The sequence below is a fragment of the Dipodomys merriami genome, unplaced genomic scaffold (genome assembly GCF_024711535.1).
Source record: "Dipodomys merriami isolate MVZ:Mamm:240054 unplaced genomic scaffold, mDipMer1.0.p SCAF_281, whole genome shotgun sequence".
Taxonomy (NCBI): Eukaryota; Metazoa; Chordata; class Mammalia; order Rodentia; family Heteromyidae; genus Dipodomys; species Dipodomys merriami.
In genome coordinates this window covers 180,584-199,756 of record NW_027204282.1, presented here as the reverse complement: position 1 = coordinate 199,756, position 19,173 = coordinate 180,584, and the positions used below count along the sequence as shown (strand labels likewise).

The window sequence follows — 19,173 nt, the reverse complement described above, 5'->3', positions numbered from 1 at the left end:
AACTTATAGTACCATATTCATAGTTCGTAAAGGATGCAAATTCAATATAGAAACACGTAAGTGTTTTGAAAACAAAGTTTGTGAATCCTACATATGGATCAATTAATTTTGTACTTGCCTCGCAAATATGGGGGTCTGAGTTCAAAGAATTATTTCTACAAAAATTTAAAAGGAGAATAGAAAGGTTATAAATAGGTTATAAATTCCATTGAAAAGTAATTATATTATGCTATATGCTACTACTATCATAATATTGTAAAGATTAATGTTCCTAGTAAAAATGCATCCAGCAAGTTAATTTCCTTTGTGTTCCTAACAAAGAATCCCACAGGGTAGAAAGTTCATTTTCTTGCAGTTCTATAGTATAACAATTTTCCTGCACATTTTACTTCTGCTGAAGCTCTATGCTTCAGCCTGAGAATGGCCTTTGTTCCTTACATGAAATGTCTGCTTATTTCTGTATGAAAAATATTAATAAGGCCCTTTTTAAAAAAATCTTGCAGTCCTTTCATATTTTGAGTTGCACAAATTCAATGGAACATAGAAACAAATCTTTGAAAAAGTAGGGAACCTGTATTAAGCATGCAGTCTTATTTTTATCCTAAGAACAATGCAGTATAACAACTATTTACAACAGATTTAATTGGTAGTTGGTATCAGAGGTAATTCACAGTGTACAGGAGAATGCCTGCAGCTTATACGAGAGGTGATTTACAGTGAATTTGAGGTGTGTGCAGGTTACATAGAAGCAAAATAAGAAATAAATATCAGATGAGACAAACAGATATTAAATAGTAAAATGTACATCGAAATAAGACCATATTTATATTGTAAAATATAGTAAATATATAAGGCACTGTCTGACATGAACAGAAGAAAGAAAACTTAATGAGCAATCCAAAGAGAGAAATAAAAATTAAAAAATATATACAAGGATACCATGAGCAAAAGTTAATGATGAAAAACACAAATAGTGATAATATGTAGGAAATAAGCATCAGCCCATAATATATGACCACCGATACAGATCATTGATGATGACAGACAGATTATACATCATGATAATAAAAATTTATGCTGAAAAGCAAAGGGTACAAAGACATGTTTAAAACACTATGCAGTTTTAATTCTTTAATCTACCATTACTATTGTAGAACTAATACTCCTCTTACTAACTGATAATATATTAAACTTAAAAAACACAATGGTGTTACATTTATCAAGACACATATTCCAAGATTAATAGTAAGTCAGAAGACAAATGGTGTAGAAAGCAATATGAAAAATTGAAGTTATGTTATAAATACATGAAAATTAAAAGATATATTTGTAGTATTCTATGAGTGAAATAAATACCGGGAAATTACAATGGATCTCAAAGAAATGTATTTCTTCTTTGTGATTTATAGAATATTAAATGTAGCCTCTTTCTTATTTCACCTTTGAAATAAAACCAAATAGTTTGGGGCTGGGAATATGGCTAACTGTTACAGTACTTGCCTGCCATGCATGAAGCTCTAGGTTCCATTCCTCAGCACTACATAAACAGAAAATTTAGGAAATGGCACTGTGGCTCAGGTGGTAGAGTTTTAGACTTGAGTAAATCAAGATCAGGAATGGTGCCCAGGACAGGCTCCAAATTCAAGCCCCAGGTTTGGCAAAAAAAAAAAAAAAGTTTAAATATATATGGTGTATTCACATGGATCTCTTCTGGAGAGTGGAGGAAACCCAGAGAACTAGAAGGAAATGGGGTAAAAAGCGCATCTGTGGAGGTCATTAGGCACTGATGAAAGTAAGCTATACAAATCATGAGTCAAGATGGCAGGGAAACATTGGGAGAGAGTGAGGGTATGGAAGACACAGCATGAAAGGAAATGTACTCAATACCTGGCCCAAGAACTGGTAGTCTCCCCATACATCACCACTATAACAATAAATTCAATTAAATTTGAAACAATTTCTTCATGGAGTTGTGTGAGCATAAAGTTAGTGAAGAAAATGTACCACAGTTAGAAGAGCAGCTACAATTAGTAGAAATAAAATACATCACTTAATTGAAACATGAAATACTGGAGCTTAGGTTGAATATTAATTTTAAATATGCTGTTAACAATAATCTAACTTCATTGTAGTATCCAATTAACTGTTAGTGATAAATATTCAGGTAAGTAATAACAAAACAAAACAAGTGCTTCTGGCTCAAGATGCTTATCTTACCCTAGCTACTAAGGAGGCTGGAAGCCAGACAACTGGGTAGGTAACTCAAATTAAGCAGTTAATCAACAGATTGGAGGAGGTGTGGCTCAAGAGTTAGTGCCAAAAAAGAAATTAAAGCACAACTTAGGAAGTGGAAAAACCTACCATGCTCCCGGCATGGGAGGACCAACATTGTGAAAATGACAATACTTCCAAAGGCTATCTACAAATTCAATGTGATACCTATCAATAGTCCAACCTCATTCTTCAATGAAATATTAAAAGCAAGCCAGAAGTGTACATGGAACAATAAAAGACCCCAAATAGCAAAAACGAGCCATACCAGAAAGAACAATGCTGGTAGGATATCACTACCAAATTTCAAACTGTACTACAAAGCCATAGTAATCAAAACAGCTTGGTAATTGCACAAGAACAAACCTGAGGACCAATGGAATAGGACTGAAGTCCCAGAAATGAACACACAGACCTATATCCAGCTAAACTTTGAGAAGGGAGCTAAAAAATAGAATGGAGGAAAGACAACTTCGTCAGTAAATGGTGATGGCAAAGTTGGTTCATTACCTGTAGAAAACTAAAGCTAGATCTGTATATATAACCCTGCACCAGAATCCAATTCCAAAAGGATCAAAAACCTCACATTCAAAGCAAACTCCCTAAAAAACATTACAGAAAAGAATAGGAGAAACTCTAGTGGTACTTTGCACCAGCCAAAATTTTCTTAATAGAGACCCATAAACACAACAAATCAAAGAAAGGTTGGACAAATAGGATTGAATGAAACTGCAGAGATTCTGCATGGCAAAGGACATTGCTAACAAGATCAAAACAAAGCCCACAGATTGGGAGAAGATCTTCACTAGGCATAAATGAACATGGGTCTCATATCTAAAATATACTTAGAACTCAAGAAATTAAATCCCTAACAACAAATCCTCAGAGAAACAACTGCACAATAAATAAGTGGGCTAATGACTTAAAAAGAATCTACACTGAAGAGGAAATAAGAATGGCCAAAAGATATATTAAAAAAATGCTCAACTTATGAATATAATAGAAACAATTATAAGAAAGAAAATACATTTGAATTCTTAATGGGGTTCATTTTGCCTAAAATCAAGTTATCTGACCCATTCTGCTTGTCTCAGATATATACTAGTTATTGCAAATAAGGGAAACAATGGGACCTATGTGTCTTTGGGCCTTGCTTACTTCACTTAGTATAATTTTTTCCAAGTCTTTCCATTTCCTAACAAATGGAGCAATTTATTTCTAAAACACACAAACACACACACACACACACACACACACACACACACACACACACACACACACAAATCAAAAAAAGGCCCATCTTCTCTAGCCAAAAAGAAATGCAAATTAAGACAACCTTGAAATTCCACCTCACCCGAGATAGAATGGTCATAATCAAGAACACTAATAACAACAGATGCTGGAGGGGATGCGAACAGAAAAGGGAACCCTACTGCATTGTTGGTGGGAGTGTAAACTTGTTCAGTCACTTTGGAACGTAGTATGGAGGTTCCTCAAAAGACTCCACATAGTGCTCCCATTGACCCAGCAATCACACTTTAGGGTATTTACACAAAAATCACAAACAAGTGTATACTAAAGCTACCAGCACACCTATGTTTATTGCAGCTTTATTTACCATAGCTAAGATATGGAACCAACCTAGATGCCTCTCAGTAGATGAGTAAATAAACAAAATATGATATATATATATATATATCCATATATACATAATATGTATTTATACATATATGTATTTATACATACACACACACATACACACTCACACAATGCTTTTCTATGCCTCCATCAGAAATAATGGTATCACCCCATTTATTAAGAAATGGAAAGACTTGGAAAAATTTGTAATAAGTGAAGTAAGCCAGGCCCAAAGAAACATAGGTCCCATGATCTCCCTTATTTTAAATAACTAGTACATGTGTAGGACAAGCAGAAATGGTCAAAAGTTATGTACATATGACCATAAAAGGTGATATGAAGTGAAATGAGCCCTAAGACAGGAACCCAAGTGGTTTTCTCTTTCTTGCTATTGTTTTTAATGTACTTATAATGTACTATTTGATTTTTTTGTTCCTTTGGTATGTTTTTCCCCAAGGTATAACCCCTGTTTTCACTGTATTTTTTTGCGGTGCCCTGCATCTTGTATATACATTTTTCTAATTTTGGGGATAGGAAGGAAAAAAACAATATGCTTAAATAGGGATACAAGCTGACCCATTGTAACAATGAGATGTACAAGACACAGGTTGGGGGCTGGGAAGGTGGATCAGTGGTAGGTCGCTTGCCTTGCATGCATGAGGCCCAGGGTTCGATTCCTCAGCACCACATAAGCAAAAAGAAAAAAAAAGCCGGAAGTGGCGCTGTGGCTCAAGTGGGAAGCGCTGAGGGACAATGCCTAGGCCGAGTTCAGGCCCCACAACTGGACCCCAAAACAAAAAAAAAAAGACACTAGGTTGAAAACTAACTTTACCATTTGAGTGAGGGAGGGTGGAATGGTTTGCAGAGGTTAGGAGGAAAGAAATGGTAGAGGAAAAACAAAGGAGCAGGTAACAAAGCTCGATAAGAAATATAATCATGTAACTGTAACCCCTCTGTAAACTATTTTACAATGCAAAAAGATTTTTTTTAAAGAAAAAGTAGTGCCATCAGTGAAGGAGGAAGCTGACAGGATGTGAGGCGTGGGAGTTCCTGTTCCAACACTAGCACAAGCAAGACACAGTAGAGAATGAGGTAGGTGTGTCCCATTAGTTTTGAATTTAGACACAAAGCATGCAACAAAAAGGGTTAAGAAAACACAAAGGGGTAACACAAAGGGGTAAGAAAAATTTCAATTCAAAGAACTATGTCAGCAATGGAAAATTGATCAGTGAAACAAACAAGTTCCCAGATACAGCATTTGAAAAATGGTGAGAGACGGATGGAGAGAAGGGGAACTGAAAGAGATGAAGACCCAGGGAGGAAAATATTTTAAAAGTGGGAGAAAGAGAGAAATGATGAAATTTTATGAGCAGGAAACAGAATGAAGAGAGTAAATAGAGAAAAAAATCTTGTGACAACACCTTAGGAAAAATACAGAGGGCTTTCTAGGAAGACCACACACTATATTATCAAATATTATCAAGTTTTATGTAGTTAAAGACCAGGAAGCAGTCCCAGAAGGATGTATGGAGAGTAATTTAATTACATGTAGCTTACTAAGTAATCTCTAACATTTGAAGGGGTGTGTGTGTGACCACACTATTCCAGAAACTCCAGTAAAACCTTTTTAACGTAATTCAACATTAATCATAAGGAGGGGATCTCTGACAAGTTGTCAGCAAATGTCCACTGTACATGACAAGTGACTCGCTCAATGGCATTGAATCACAAAACAAGTGTGATTACTTTATCTCACTTCAGAAAAATCCAAGCAAGTCTGCCCTCAACTATAACATTTTATAATCTACTCATTCTAAAAACCATCTTTATCTTATTTAGGAACATGTTCTTGAAACTGAATATTTTTTTCTGGTTTAAATCTTGGATATACTTAGCTTCCTAAAATGGAATGTGAAAAATGAGAAATAAAAAACAACTCACCAGAGATCCTCTTATTCTTTCTTCCTGTTGCCAATGAAGAGAAGATTCTGGAAGCATGGCTTAGAGAAAAGGCAATTGACATAGTCAGGAAAGAACCTGTGTGGTTATGCCTCAGATTTTCCTGCTCAAAACCTTATACATGGAGTGAAAAAGCACAAAGCCTTCTTATGGGAGAAGAATCTTTGATGTCTCAAGTAGAGTATTAAATGCTCCACTGAAGATGACTCCACAGTCCATTAGTTGGTAGACAAACAGAATTCTAGGTTAATATGCATACAGAATTCATAAAAACTAAGGTTCCTAAAAATAATTGAATAATTAAAACAAAAATCCACACCTTCAATACCATTAGTTATTAATGAAATACATTTAGGGTTGTATGAATTATTTTTCTATTCACTAAAATGGATCCTAGGACTCCATTGAGCTTTTTCACTCTATCTTATTCATTTATACATTTAAACTCAATGGAGAGAATATAAGTTATAACTCAATACTTTTTCCCCAAAATTATACAAGAAAATATATACAATACATATTACTTGTATTATAATAGTTCAGTAATGGTTTTCAAATGGCACATTTCCCTGCATCCAAATACCTGGAGAACCCTTGAGCAATAACTTGAAATTTGTCATTTAGCCTACTTTTCTTAATCAGTAAAGATTATGTAAATACACTTTTGAGAAGTCGCTAATGCTCACTTTCCTAAACAATCATATGAAGAATTGTGACCATTCTCCTGGAGATAAAGGGCTTAATAAAGATGTAACATGAAATATTAAGCAAAGGAGTGACAGAACATCACAGCTAAAGAACCAGAAAATTAAAATCTTATCTTGCACAAATAATACTAACACAAAATTCTAAACTGAGTACACCCCAAAATTCAGACTTATAAAAATAAAAAAATAAATACCTATATGCTTTTTCTTATATTTATTGTTTGGCTTTAACACAGGAAATAATACTATCCAGTTTTATTTTTTTACACAACTACATGGATTAGAAACTCGTAATATAAAATAACAAACTTTACAGTGATATGTATGAAATATGAGAACCTACTCTGTAAACTTCAGTTAGGTCATTTGTGCTAAGGAACAATATGAATCACTTAAAAGCAACATTTGCACATTCATTTTGGATTGTTCCACATCACAAGAATGGTTTCTCACTTTTAAAAAGTAACAAAGAAATTTCTGTAGGCTATATATCCATATTCAAATACTCAAAACCACAATTGTTGTAGATTTCAGGGTGGGATATTTTCTTCTTTTCTGTGATTTAGACTATCATCTTTTAATTTCAAGTCTTCTATTTCATATTATTTTATTACAAACATAATCTATATTTAAGAGTTTATTTTGTAACTGGGCTCTGGTGGCTCATGGTTGTAATCCTAGCTAAGAAGAAGTCTGAGATCTGAGCACCACAGATTGAAGCCAGCTGGGGCAAGAAACTCTAAGAGACACTGATGTCCAATAAACTACTAAAATACCTAGAAGTGGAGATATGGCTTAAGTGGTAGAACTTTAGGCTGGAACAAAAGGAGCTCAGGGTCAATGTCCAGTGCTTGAGCCCAAGAACCAGGTCTAGCACACAAAAAAGAGCATTTTATTGTATAGTATTTAAATTCTATTGAACAATTGTTTTGAAATACATATTTAGGCACTCTCACATTTTAAATGATGTAAAATAGGCTCATTAATCTAGTGGAGAAATTGTAACTTGACAAGAACAGATAAAGTGGAGAACATCCATGTTAGTAAAATTTTAAGCTAGGAAAATCCATAGGAAGTGCAAAGGATAAAAAGGTATCAACATGTTTCACTAAAATATTTTAAAGAAATGTTCAAGCTTCATTGACTTCAATTCCCATGAAGATTTTCTTAAGTGAAATAATACTTCTTTGAACAGATGAGACAAAATGGAGAACAATACCTAAAACTTCATTATACGTTACATCTAAAAACCATACCACTTTGAGTAAGACACAGTAGTTTAATTTCCTTCTGTAACACTCCATGATAACACACTTTCTTAACTGCAGGTAAAAACCAATACTATAAGGCTAGTATCAGTATACCCACAGGTGAGACATTTGAGATATCATGTACAAGAATTGATAGTGTGAACAGGCTGAATAAATTAGTAAGAACAGAGATAGATACTTTCAGTTGTGAAAATAAATCCTAATCCACAAACTACAGCCCCATGTCCCTTCTGAGAACTAGGTTCTGACTGATTCCTCAGGCAAGTTTATTTCCCCTCCTACTAGTTACTGTTAAACTTCCAAGAGCACCAAGTTATTAGGAGAGTTAGAGGAAAGAGTACCACCTGATTTCTTGTGCTCTGTGGAGTATTACCAATCTTTGCTTAAGGCAAGGAAGCTGAAAACATTTTGCCCTTCCTTTACCTTTCTGCCTCGGCTCTGTAGGGCTTGTCAGAGTTGACAAGGTATCCTCCTTCAAACATTGCCAAGCTTCATTGCTTAACAGAAAGAAAAAAACCAGGACCATCACACACTATTGCAATATCTCATGTAGACCTGTTCCTAGTAAAAAGGTCTCGTACAAACACGGGTGAACTAAAGCCAGGAGTACTAAGAAAGCTAACAATGAAGGAGAAGAGCAGAGACACCTCTAGGAGAAACAACACAGAAACCCAAAAACAACTGCAATATAAATGGGGTCATATCAGGCACACACATCACAATTTTACTACAATTGTTACCATGCTCATCTTACACCTCGGCAAAGATAATAAAGTCACATGTGTTAACAGCAGAATATCACCATCATGGAAATATAAATGCACACTTTCTCCTATTCTGGAGAACCACCCAACTTGCTGTCAGAATGTTGCAAGCCAGTTTCTGGCACGTAGAGTCACAAGGGCTGTGGCAGCACAAACTCTTGAGCCCTGAACAAATCATTAGCCTCATGCTGGAGGAACATGTGGAGGATCAATATTGCCTTGTGTTTTGCATCCAGCTCACAGTTCCTACCTGTTATTTGTTCTGCAGCCTGAGATTCCTTCAAGTTACACCTCCAAGCTCCACTGAAGAGAAAACTTCCAGCAGCAAGGCAGTGGGAAAGAAACTGGAATTTGCAGGCTGAAAACACCCACAGTGGGTGGGGAGGCACATGCGCAGAAGGATCTTTGCCCTGCTTTTAAAAAAAAAAAAGAATAAAAACCCTGCACTTTCAAAGTATCTGTGCTGCAAAATAGACTACAATTCCCACAATGCATCGTGCCATTCTGAGAGGAAGTAGGTTCCTGCCAGTGCTAGGCCCTTTGTCTTAGGACTGCAGGGATGCATAGGGAGGTTTTCTCCAGCTTCCCATGAGCATAGGTGAGTTTTTTTTTTTTTTTTTTAATGAAAATCACTGTGTGTCTCCTGAAACATTGTTAGTCTATCTGAGAAATGGACAAGTATTGGAAGCATGAAATAAGTTGGCTTTTTAATTCTTAGATCTACTAATGTAATTGAGATTATGAGACTTTTGTTTCTGTTTGTGTTTAACAGATAAGTTCTGTTGAATGTAAATTATTTCTGATTTCTTTACATTTTGGAATAGCTCCCTGTTCAATATAAAAAGGTATTTGCAGGCACTAAACTGATTCTTGGATCATTTTTCATGCTTTAATGTATACACTGCAATACAGTCGCAGAATTGCTAGATATACAGCATAATCCTTGCACAAATTAAATTTTTTAAAAAAATCTAACAATTTCCCAGAAAGGCCCAAATTCCATTTTTGAAATCTTAAGTAGTTTTTGGCTGTTTCCAAAGTTTTCCCTTCCTTTAAGGTTCTTTACTTTTCATTTCTTTTCTTTGATGTTAATTGTTGCTCTTGTGTCTTGAACTCAGAATTTTCCCATTATCTTTTCTTTAACAATTGGTTCAGCTAAATAGTGCAAAGCATCCTGTGGGTGGGAGGAGTTGTCTTAGAACAGGCACCTCACCACAATTACTGGTTAAATTGATGGTGGTTTGGGGAGATCGAGGGAATGTGAGTGAGTTGCAAGTGTGAAGTGAAGGATAGGTCTCTGTGAAGCTTGATGGCTTGGCCCAAACCAGGGTGTTTTTGTCTTTCCGTTTGCATGCCCTATTCCAGTGTGAATTCCTCCCTCTTCTATGATCCTAAAAGTTCCTCTCAGTCACGCTAAGCTACCTCATATTGTCTTCCCAGGTGTTACCCATTAGACTTTGGAATAAATCTTTGTTATCCCAGGTCCTGAGTGTGGGAAGAGTCAGGGCCACTTCTAGAAATTAGGCTTGTGTTCTGACCTCTGGCATTTGCCACAGTCAGGAATAGTCAGGCATCATTTGGGACAACACAGTTCCTTTACTGATAATGCAGCATCACCAGAGAATTCCTAAATTCCTTAGCTCCCTAGGCCTAATCTTTCCAGGCCCAGTGATACAACTATAGTCCAGCAACTTCTAAGCCTGAGCAGGGAGGATCATTCAAGCTCAGGAGATGAAGGCCATTCTAGGTAACATAGAAAGATTGATTTTCAAAGAAACACAAGTGTAGCAGTTCTTTACCAGAGACTCTGGGTTTGATCCTCAATACTAGGGAAATAAAACTAGCCTAATGCACACCATTTTTAAACTAATAATAAATCTCTTTTAATACTGAGTGCACAATTTCCCATTTTTCTTTCTAATCACCAAGCATAAAACTGTAAATTTATAAAATGCTAAATGACTGTAGAGGAAGAACATGCTTAGTTTCTTGGCTCTGTGAAGATCCGTGAGAATAGAAAGCAATTTTAGGGCATTTCTTACCTCATTCCAATGATATCAAAGACATGTTGCTAGTGCTCATTGATTTGCTAAGGTGGTCATCCATCTTGACATTGGTCATATTGCTGTTGGCCTTAGCAACTGCTACCCCATTTTCTTCAACTGAAACTTCATTGCACTGAGCAGGATTGTTTCTGTCTTGCAGTCCTGGAAGAGAAATTAAAAACATGAAGCTCCATTATTACCCCAATTCCTTCTATTTTTTTTTTTCAATTCCAGTCCCGCAAATTCATTTTTTCATAACCAACAAATAGGTCCATGCCTCTTAATGATTTTTGTAATTGAAAAATTCTCATCATCCTATGATTTAACACAATTTTATAGGGAAAGGCTAAAAATTGAAGAAAGACCCTATAAGCATATTTGCAATGTGTGTTAGCTGTCACTTTCTTAATGCAACAGCCTCTCTAATTTCTCTCCATCCTAACTTACTTGAGACCCTACAAATGGATGGAACTCAGATAAGAACATCTGTCTTGTTATTTATATTACATCTGGGGCCTATTGACCACAAAAGGTACTTTGGTAAACTATTAATACTCACTGCATAGATAGTGAAGCAAAACAGATTTTTTGTTACGTAACCTCCCCAAGTTTTTCAGAGAGAAGCAAAAATACCAAATGTAGAACCAAGAATAATTGCTGACAGTGCTGATATGTCAGAGAAACTATTCACATCAAGGTGATCTGTGTTTTTAGTTCATGACTGAACTAAATTTCTTTCTTTTTAGTCGCCTTCTTTGTAGAGATCTTCATTTCTTTGGTTTTCAATCCCAAATAATTTAATAATTTTACTGATATCACTTCTTTGAAAATGGATCTCACCTCTTGTGTGTTCCTGTTTTAAGGCCCTGATATCAGTCTTGGGTTCTTTTCCATCATGGCTTCTTCTGAGATGAGCTTTGTCAGAAGCGCTAACACTTGTGCAAAAGATCTAATAAATTTACCGGTTTTACGAAGGAATCTGGGTGGATTCAATTGACTGGGTGGGTTTGTATTGATTTACATATAGCATTGATTTTATATTTTAAATTAGGTAAATGTTATCTTACTACTTAAACCAAAGCAATATGTGTGTGTGTTTGCATACATAAATGCATGTCTCTATGCCTGACTGTCTTCGATATAACTGCAAACTTTTCATTTTAAAACTATATCAAACACAAGAATAGTAATTTGTATAGCTGGTATTTCAAATAAAGAGGGCAGATTTTTTTTGCCTCAGATCATCAGTATTTATTGAGCATTTACATTGTACTAGGCAAAATAGAACATACAGAAAATATTGCCCCTGCTCTAGAGGATCTTACATTTTATAAGAAAAAACAAATGCACCTTTTCAAATGGCATTTCTGTTTTCTGTAAAGTACCAAGGAAATATTCTGTATGATGTGATTTAGGTATAACAGCCTCATCATTATTGCGAGAAGAAAGATTTTGTGCCAAAAATGACAGACAGACCATTTGGGATAGAGTTTATAAGAGATACACAATCTCATCAACTAAGGTAAGATGTGCTGCAGTGGAGGATGTTGGAAACAATTTGTGGAATGCAAGCAAAGTAACAAAGGATCTTAGAGAGTATGTAGAGCCAGAAAGATCATGTGGCCATTTCCAAAGTACACAGCCACCAAGACAAGTGACAAGGCAGAAGACAAAAAAAAAAAAAAGAAGAAGAAGAAAATCCTATGCACCCGACAAACAGAATGACCAAAATCGAAGGCAAACTGTACCAAGAAATTCTGAAAAACCAAAACTGATTAGGAAGCATAGAATTTACAGTTAATGCTATCCAATGTCATATGGGCCAAGTACAATGTGGCTTCTTAATTCAGAAATTGCTATCTGCCAAAATTTTAACTGGAACACATTAGTTTTCCAATCAATTTTCCACCCCAAAGGAGAAAAAAAAACACTTTTGTTTTTGAGGTGAGGGTAGAATGGGGAGTATTGGAAGTGGTTGGTAGTTAGATTAGGATTTTTGTTGTTATGATAAACTTTGCACTTTAACTCAGTAAATTGCCTGTGAAAAGGGACTAAGGAACAATTTTCTAATAATGTACAATTTCCTTAGAGGATATTTAAACTCAAAACAATGATTTACATGAAATATAGTAGAGAAAGTAGTTGAAAAGTCCATTCAAAAATGTTTTATTCCACTTACATGAACTTAATATATGTGTTCTTAACAATTATGGTTAGATGGTTCATGAAAATTTCAAAAGACATTAAACAAAGCAGGCCATCATCTTATTTCCCTGTTATCTAGTTTTTTTACAGCATATGTGTTTGAGGCACGTAGCAAAATAGAAAAAAAAATCACAGAAGGAAAAAGAATCTAAAAACCAGTTAAATACATAAGGTTTTTTGTGTATGACTGTGCTTAATACACATGAATAGTGAATACCAAGCATTTCATTTTTACTACACCTTTACTTTTATACCACTTCTTAGGTTGTCTAAAACACTGAAATACAAATAAAATGTGTAGCAAAAATAATTTGAGCAAACAGCAGGTAACTTCACAAATTATGGAATGTGAACCGTTACTGCCCTTATCCAGAGTTAATTGGGTCACAACTTTGTCTGAAAGAACACTTCTGGTGCTGTAGTCAAAGGTGTGCTCACTGAAATAGACTCTTCCACAGAAATACATGATTCCAACTTGGAATAGCCATGGAATATCTATTTGAGCCACAGCCCTAGAATGCTCCAAAACTTTATAATACACACGATAACTACACCTGTGACCGGAACCAATTTTCCCTCTTATTCTACACGAGTACAAACCAATATGTAGGAAGATTTCTTCGCTTAGACGTGGAATCAGTTTTAACACTGGCCCTTGTGAAGTCACCATGAACCAAAGCACATGCCAAAAATTTATAACTTGTTTAAAAATTCCACATCGTCATACTGGCCATCTCATGATGAAAACAGATAACTCACTAAATGTTAACATGCTCTATTCTCCTAATATGAAACAAAGAAACAAAAAAACATGGGAAATACAGAAATTAAAATAGAAGTAACATAACCCACATAAAGTATAAAGTTCTCAGCAATGACTTCATCAAAAGCTATCTTTTCAAGAAAGGAATCTTCCTCTGGGGAGTTCACAATCTCATATCGAATAATGACAATTTCAGGGCCAGAACAATCTGATAGGATGCATTGGATGAATTTCCTTTTTGCTAACCTCAAAATCTTCTTGGTATGCTTGGAATGACTAACTCAGATTCCCTTTCTTGTCATCACCAGCAGCAACCTCAGCCATGATGTGGTAGCAGGCTTTCCTCATTTTCAAATAGAAGACATTGCTCTCTGCTTGTGGAGCATTAGGGATCAAGAACTTTTCCAAAACAGACATTATATCATTGCAGATATCTCTTAGCTTCTTCTCAATTCTTCCTGTGTTCTCACACGATCTGCTGATTTTTCTCAGCACCTTCTGTCTTTTGCGCAATACTTGAAATTACCCTCCAAGATGACCTATGGGTTCAAGTAAGCAGCTGAAAGAAGATTCCTTTCTTCATTAGGTAATTCAGCTTCTTGCTCAGTTACAGACTTGATGCAGGCTGCCATGTCACCATATCGCTCAGCCTGCTTGGCCACTTCAGCCTCCTGCACCATCTCATTTCTATCCATGACTGGATGCTCTGTGTCCTGAATTGGTGGTGGAGTAAAGACAGGAAGTAATTGGTCTCTGGACGGTGGCAAAAGCAGTGGTGAGACTGAGCTTCTGTCCCTGGATCTCACAGCTCACAGGCTCCAGCAGCTTTGTAGACATGGGTCTTCTTCAAATCCAATTTCATTGTTTTTCCATGTGACCAATATCCTTAATTCGCCCTGAAAATTTCACAATCAGTTAAAGTACATTTTGTTTGCTGCTCATTTTTTGTCATGTTAAAATGATTTCATATCCAGACATTATAGTAACGTGTGATTGTGGGTTTTATTTTTGGAAACAATATGGCCTATGGTAGTGTGTATGGTGCCAGGTGTTCAATGTGCACATTCTATGATGACCTCGCACAATGATGATATGATGAAGGAAATCTTGCCTTCTACTCCAACTGTCACTCAGAGCAAAGAGGTTCACAATTATGAACAGTTGGGACATGATCAAGTTCCTGTCTAAAGTCCTGAGAAATGGGAAATCTGAGCTATTGGTATGGAGCTACCTTCATACAGAGTTTCTGCATGCTACTTTTACACATGAGACTGCTCAATGTTACTTAATCAATATTCCTCATCTTTAAAAAAAATTTGCCATATTTTACTGTTGTTTAAACTTGCAAGAAAATTCCATTAAATTACTGTTTTATTTTAATTTCTGCAATGAAATCACTTTTTAAAACATTTTCTACGGCTTGGAATGTGGTTCTTTGGTAGAGTGCTTGTCTCGATTGCATGAGGCCATACGTTTGATTCCTCAGCATCACATGAACAGAAAAAGCCAATAAGTAGTACTGTGGATCAAATAGTAGAACACTAGCCTTGAGCTTAACAGCTGAAGGACAGCACCTAGGCCCAGAGTTCAATGCCCCACAATCTGGAAAAATATACATACATATTTTTAATTTAAAATAGCATAGTTTTTCCAATGTACTTTTTATAAACATCTTGGAAGAGAAAATATAACAGGGGCACCCCTTTATTGCCTTTATCAGATTAGGGGACTCGTGATACAAAATAGAACAATGTCAGACTCGGATGTGTGACTTAAGGACTAGAGCTTGAACATAAAAGCCAAAAGTTTAAAACACCAAGTGTTTAAAGCTAACCACAACATAAACAAAAGCAAAGGTAAATATAGTAGTAGAATTTCATGCAACAGAAATAATGCATCATATTTTTATTTGTGTTGAGGTCCACATAGGGAATGATAGACATGGCAATCCAGAAATTTTAGATGGGTTTTCAGAGTACAATGAGAGAGAAAGAGAGTACTGATAACTTTGTCCCTGTGATTTGGAGGATCCTGGGGATGTGATCACAAGTAGTGTCATCAGGAGAGTGCTGTGGATAGTGGATGATGAAGGGAAAATAACTTGTGTGGTTCTCAGTGAGTTAGGTACTGTGGCAGAAACTGGGTATCTACAAGGTGAAAGAATCCTGCACATTCATCCCAGGGGACCACACAGAGGAAGGCAGGCACAGGAGAAAGATTATTATAAGGTTTATTAAAGAAGCCATAATGTCCTGGAAGAGGGAGCACATGGCGTTTTTCCCTATCCAGAATAGCAGGAGGATCTGGGGGCAGGAAGTGAGATAGGTGCGTGCTCAGGTGGGTCTGGGCAGAGAGAGGGAGGGGGCAGCTGTATGCTGGAACCTCTCAGCTCGAAGGAGCTCAGGTCTGGATGGAGCTGAAGACCAACAGTAGGCATAATGCTTACATTCCCCAATTTGCTTATTCAAATACATAGGGGAACCAGCCAGGGGATATGGAGCTCGTTTCTTCTGGAGCTCCTTCCTGCTGTAAAGGGGGAAAGTAGTCAGGGACCCTTGCTTTATTGCCCGGCCGGTTACCATCCAAGAACCATCTGCCTGACTGGTTCATAAAGGTCTTCTTTTTTCCATGAAAATAGTTATCTAAAATTCAAGACACATTTAATAACAAAACAAAGTTGCTGTGGCTGGGAATGTGTCTCAGTGGTAGAGTACTTGCCTTGCATGCTCAAGGCCCTGGGTTCGATTCCTCAGCCCCACAGAAGAAAAAAGACGGAAGTGGCACTATGACTCAAGTGGTAGATTTCAAGCCTTGAGCTGAAGAGCTGAGGGACAGCACCAAGGTCCAGAGTTCAGGCCCCAGGACCAGACCAAAAAAAAATTTGCTGTTCAGGCAAATATTGCTCTTAGGAGCCCAAGAGAGAAATAAGCCAGGAAGGTTTGATTACCAGAAGAGACATAGCATGGTACTTGGCTCCAGGCATCCTGGAGGGGGGAGGTCAGACTTTTTTAACGTTAGGATTAGAGTAGCCTGAGGAGGTAGCAGAGATATTTAAAGATGCCACAGTCAAAAGGTGTCATGGGTTCTTTTGGCTACTTCCTGCTGGGGAGGTGAAGGAGTCACTGGAGCTAGGGACATTAGGGTCCAGCAGGGCAATGGAAATGATGTCTTCAGTTGCCTGTACTAAGAGGATATCCGTGACTTGTGCCCAGGTGGTGTCCTGAGTGGGGGCTGTTATCCTGTTAAAGGAGACTTTTGGATAGATCAGGCAAAAAGATGACAAGGTACCAAGGTCAGTTTATATGAATGGCATAGGAGAACACACATTAGCCATGGGCCAGAAAAGTTATATTTGAAGCATAAGCCCCTATTCAGGGAAGTAGGGGAAAAGGGGATATCTAGTGTTTTTTTTACAACTAGGTAGGGGAGAAGATAATTGACTAGTTGGGAATACCAGTCAGAGGCTACTATAAATACAATTAGCAAGTAACAAAAACAAGACTGGAACTTTCTGTCCAGTTAGAAGATAGACAGGTATGGACATTAGGTGGGCAAGCAACTATTTCTCTTATTCTCCCATCTCTGATTAATTTTGAAAGGGCATGCATAAAGTGACTCCATTTAGGATGTCATCTCCTCTTACTTCTCTCCATGGTGTTCCATTGTCAGGACTAATTTTGTCCTAGATGGTGTGGAGGGGGAGTGGAGAGTGGGTCTCAGTGTCTGTTGCTGGGAGAACTTGTCCTAGTTGGCATTGACTGGGTTTGAGCTCAAGGTCTGGGTACTCTCCCTGAGCACTTCTGAAAGGCTAGTACTCTACTCTAAGAGAGTTCCTTGGAGGGGAGATTCCTTGAGCCATGCCTCCACACTGGTGCTTGGCTGATTACCTGGGAAATTGAGTTTTGCAGAGATTCTTTGTGCTCAGGATGGCTTTGAACTGTGCCAAAAGGAGTCTTTGTCACAAAAGCCCATTTTATTTCCAATAAAAGCAACAAGGAAATCAATGAGATTGAGGTTACCTATAACTTGTAAACAACTGACTCTGATCAAGCTTTGAAGAACCAAGCACAAGTGACTCCAGGATCTGATACCATCTCTGCCATCTAACGAGCAGTGTCTTACTGCCTCTGCATGTTCCAACATTTTCAGGGTTCCAGGAATGCCTTTCTCTATGCTGGGATAAATGAATCTTTGGCAGTTTCCTTGGTCAGTTGGTGGACTTGAACTCAGGGTTTGAGCATTGTCCCTCTGATCTCCAAATCAAGGCTAGTACTTTGCCACTTTGAACTCCAAACCAACTCCGCTTTTGAACACTCTGCTGGCAGATTAGAGATGACAATCTCACAGGGACCTTTCTCTGCTCAGCCTGGCTTGACACCAGTTTTCAGATCAATGAATCTTTACTTGTGGGCATATTTACTCCAACTAAAAGCAAAAAGATGGTCATTGGAAGTGGATTTATAAGCATGGTATTACCTTGAACTTATTAAGGGCCAACATTACATTTTGGAAACTGCTATAAAAAACTTATAATGGCAAAGTAGGTTAAACAATCATTTTTGTGATCCTAATTGATCTCTTTTACTTTCAAATAATCTTTAGGATAATTTTCCCTTTTAAACTATTCTTTGTCTGGGAAGCCTGCCACTACCCACAACTTACCAAAATTTTCACAAAACGTAGGCCATTTTTAATCCCTTTTTTAAAGTCAGTTTAACTTGCATTTAAATGCTTCATTGAAACATCCCTTACCTGTTGGCTGAAAGTTTAAACATAGTCTATGTACCTAAGTATGCATCAGACAGACACAAGGATCATTTTTACCTGTATTTTACCCTTCAAAATATCTAGCAGAGTCCTGTTTTTGCTTATCTCTACAATCCCATACATATCTGTAAGTATTCTGCAAGCTCTTGTTCCTCATTTTTTTGAAAGTCTAGCTTTTGTAATTGCTGCAGAATTAAATTTAGCAAAACCGTAACGTAATTGTGATTTTTTACAGGCATCTTCATGGAACTGGAAAAAGCAATATTAGTGAGGGAAGAGAGATATTCATCCTCCTGAGAAATTCACTTTCAGCCTCCATAACAGTGAGAAAACACAGGCTCTCCACATTATCCACACTAGTGTTTTATTATAACTCACTCAGAGCAACATCATAATGGACTAAAAGTGAATCAGTCACAATTGCTGCATCAGCAGTAATTAATTAAATATAAAAAGAAAGTACTAAAGTCATTTTGGGGTTACTCATACAAAGCCAAATGCTTATGAATCATGTTTTCATTTCCCCACCAGAGAAAATAGAAATGGAGCTGTGATTCGAGTGGTATAACTTAGCCTTGAGCAAAAGTTCTTAAGGAGAGTGGCTAGGCTTTGAGTTCAACCTACAGACTTCTACCCACACACAAAGAAAATGTATTCCCAAATATGTGTTCTTTCATATCTGAATTTTTCATGAACTTGGGGATGAAAGATGATGAGACAGATTTTACTCCTGTACACATTTTGTAATAAACAAGGAGTGTTATCTTCCAACAGATATGCCAT

General features: G+C 36.9%; 1 pseudogene; it reads right to left on the bottom strand.

Moving 5' to 3' along the window:
• Positions 1 to 10,653: 10,653 nt before the first annotated feature.
• On the bottom strand, positions 10,654 to 14,255 carry LOC138838521 (14-3-3 protein zeta/delta pseudogene; annotated as a pseudogene).
• Positions 14,256 to 19,173: the final 4,918 nt, after the last annotated feature.